Here is a 3,378-nt window from a genome sequence, read left to right as displayed (position 1 = left end):
AACTGGGCAGGAAGAAGATCCCCCCCACCAAGGGGCAGGGACCCCACCACAGGCCTCTGTTGCCTCTCACAGTGGCCAACATGGGCCGAAAGAGCCCCCAAAAGCGGAAGACCCTAGGGGGCTTGGAGAAGGAGACGGCGGTGGCCGCAGGAGGGGAGCTGAAGTCCCAGCTGCAGAAGCAGCAGCCTCTGCCTGGCAGCAGCCATGTTGGTGACCCCGGCAGCGTGGAGGCTGCTGGGGACGCCAGGAGAAGTCCCCCTCCTGAGGCCTGGGGACCCAGCACCAGCAGCCCTGCCTCCCCCCTCATGGCCTGGAAGAGCAAGAAGAAGACCAAGCACATCCAGTGGGCAGATGAAGAAGACCAGAGCCAGAGGAGGAGGCGAAGCAGCTGCAGGAGGTGGGGTCCCTGCAAGAGCAGCCTGGCCTCCCCGCCCCGGAAGAGCAGAGCAGCCAAGGGCCACAGACTCCACCTGCCGAGGGCCCGGGGCCCCCTGCGCCCAGCCCCAGCCGGAGCGGGGCGCCGGCCAAGAGGCGGCTGCTGGGCCTGAGGCTGAGGCGCCGGCTGCGCGTGTCCCTCCGAGTGAGAACAGCGCCGCCTCCCAGGACGAGCTCTGCTAAGCCCCGCCCCCAGGCTGGGGTCTCCTCCGAAGAGGAGGAAGTGAAGCCCCGCCTTCCACCTCGCCGCTCCATCCCGAACTGCCCTCCGCCCGCGCCAGGAAGCCAGCAGCCTTGATGGACAGCTCACGGAGGAAGAACAGGGGGAAGCGGGGCGCCGGGCTGGCCAATGGGAGGCGGCGCCCTGGCGGCGGCGGCCATTGAAATCAGAGGCTGGCTAATGTAATTCTAAGCTTGGCTCTATATTTTGCTTAGTTTTTCTAGAATTGCCCCCACCCCAATTGAGAATGCTTTTCAGGAGCTGCAACAAAACAAACTGAAGAGCTGAGAAATGTTCCCACCCATCTGATTGCCTTAATGCACTTTCCTTAAGTGCACCAGACAGCTCATTGATTTGGGAAACAAGTATTAAGTACTCAGAACATGAATAAAAATATAAAATGTCATGACTTAGGTTTTTACTGCCAGTGATAATTTCCACTATAAAATATAAGACTTAAATCTACTGATTACAGGAACACGCTAAACTAACGTAGGTTGTAACAGGTAACTTATTCAAGTATAACTTATTCAACTAAGGCTTCTCTTAAACTACAAGGGCCAGGATCTCATTTTAATGAGAGCAATTTGGCTTCACAAAAGGGCCTCAAAGCTACACTAGGCCAGTTTGCAGCAAACAGCTCCAGGCTAGAAAATTTAAAGCGCAAGAGCTAGGAAATGTAGCATATTTAATGAACAACTCTGATCCCAAAAACCTTCAAAAGACATACAGTATAGCAAAGTTCATATATATATAGAGAGAGAGACTATTGAGACTACACTCAACAACTCAAGCTTGCATTTCTATATTGAAATAAAGCTTTTTGGATAGTGGCAGCCTTTATAGTATTCCTAAGAAATCTATGCCAAGCTCATTGTACTAAGTAGACTCTTAGAAAAGTTAGTAGAGACTAATCTCTTCCACCAGGTATCCAAATAAAAAAAATTGTTCTCAGCATTCTTGTTCTCATTTTTAAAACTGAAGTTGTTATTCTGTTTTATAATATTGTATGTAGTTTTACTATAGGAACTGATTTGCGGGCTTCAGGGGACCCAAAAGTAAGGCATACGGAATATTTAAAAGTGAACATTTCATCCTCATGAAGATGGGAGCAAGTCTCAAGTTTCCAACATACATGTTTCCATTTCAGATCTTGTGAAAAGCGGTATGATAATTGTGTGGTGGTGGACTTTCTGGATAGAGGCTTTCCTCCTAACGTATGCTAATTTAGAGAGGTTTGTGGAAGGACAGTTTCCAATATCCTCTTCCTCATGAAGCTACCTGTGTCCCAAAAGACTGTAAAATAGATTAATGCTTTTTTTTTAATTAACATATGAGTTCAATTGTATAAGGTTGAGTATTGGATTGCTGCCATCATAATATTCCAGCATAATTGTTCATGAACAGTAGATTTGCCACAAGTGGTGAAAAATAAGTCTGGAGTATTTTTCTGTATAGTACACTATTTTAAAAAATAATAAAATCTTAAATATGCTGAACACAAATTTGCTGTGAAAGTACTTCTCTCTCTCTTTACTGAAAGTGCTGTATTTTTGACATGTACACGCTACATTGTGCATAAAAAGGTAAAGGGACCCCTGACCATTCGGTCCAGTCGTGACCGACTCTGGAGTTGCGGCGCTCATCTCGCTTAATTGGCCAAGGGAGCCGGCGTACAGCTTCCGGGTCATGTGGCCAGCAGGACTAAGCCGCTTCTGGCGAACCAGAGCAGCGCACAGAAACGCCGTTTACTTTCCCGCCGGAGCGGTACCTATTTATCTACGTGCACTTTGACGTGCTTTCGAACTGCTAGGTTGGCAGGAGCAGGGACTGAGCAACGGGAGCTCACCCCGTCACGGGGATTCGAATTGCCGACCTTCTGATCAGCAAGACCTAGGCTCTGTGGTTTAACCCACAGCGCCACCCACGTCCCACACAGCGCCACCCACGTCCCACATTGTGCATACGTGTGACATAATTGCATGGGAGGAGCTACATGCTGATTTTACTCTGTTCTGACATGAAATGTGTAATGACCTTGTGTCATTATGTTTGCTTTTCCAACGCATAATCATATACTGTGGAGGAAAGGAAAGTATGAAGTCCCAAGTGTCTTACCTATATTTAAATTAACACAGCACCATGCCTTACCTTCCTTACATAAATTAATTTCCCTATTGGGGGGGATATACTTTGCAATGTTGAAGCAAGTGTATTTTTTTTTAATCAGTTACATAGATCTGAAAGTTTAGCATGTGTCATCATTGTAGGCCCTTCCCACCCAGGCGCCTGTGACTGGACTTAACCGTCCAGGGGTCCTTTACCTTTACTTACACCTGTGCTACTTTGGGGTTCTGCTACAACTGAATGCAAGAATAGTGTGGAGCAGAGACATTGCACCCCAGAGACCCTGCAGTGGACTTGGGCCGGGGGGGGCGGGGAGGCTCCCTGCATATCTTCAAGACGTGTTTAGGGGGCGGGGGAAGGCAGGGAATAAATAAATAGATGATGATGGTGACAAACGTTAGATGCAGAAGACATTGGGCTGCTCTGGGGGGGAGGGGAGGGGGATAAACAGATCTAGAACCGTCATATATATATATATATATATATATATATATATATATATAGACACACACACACATATATATATATATATATATACACTGTATATATAGGAGAAAGGCGCTTAAGAGCCCCCTGAGGCGCAGTAGATACGCCTT

Source organism: Podarcis pityusensis (genome assembly GCF_964106645.2).
Source record: "Podarcis pityusensis genome assembly, contig: HAP1_SCAFFOLD_452, whole genome shotgun sequence".
Lineage (NCBI taxonomy): Eukaryota > Metazoa > Chordata > Lepidosauria > Squamata > Lacertidae > Podarcis > Podarcis pityusensis.
This window is presented reverse-complemented; position numbering follows the sequence as displayed.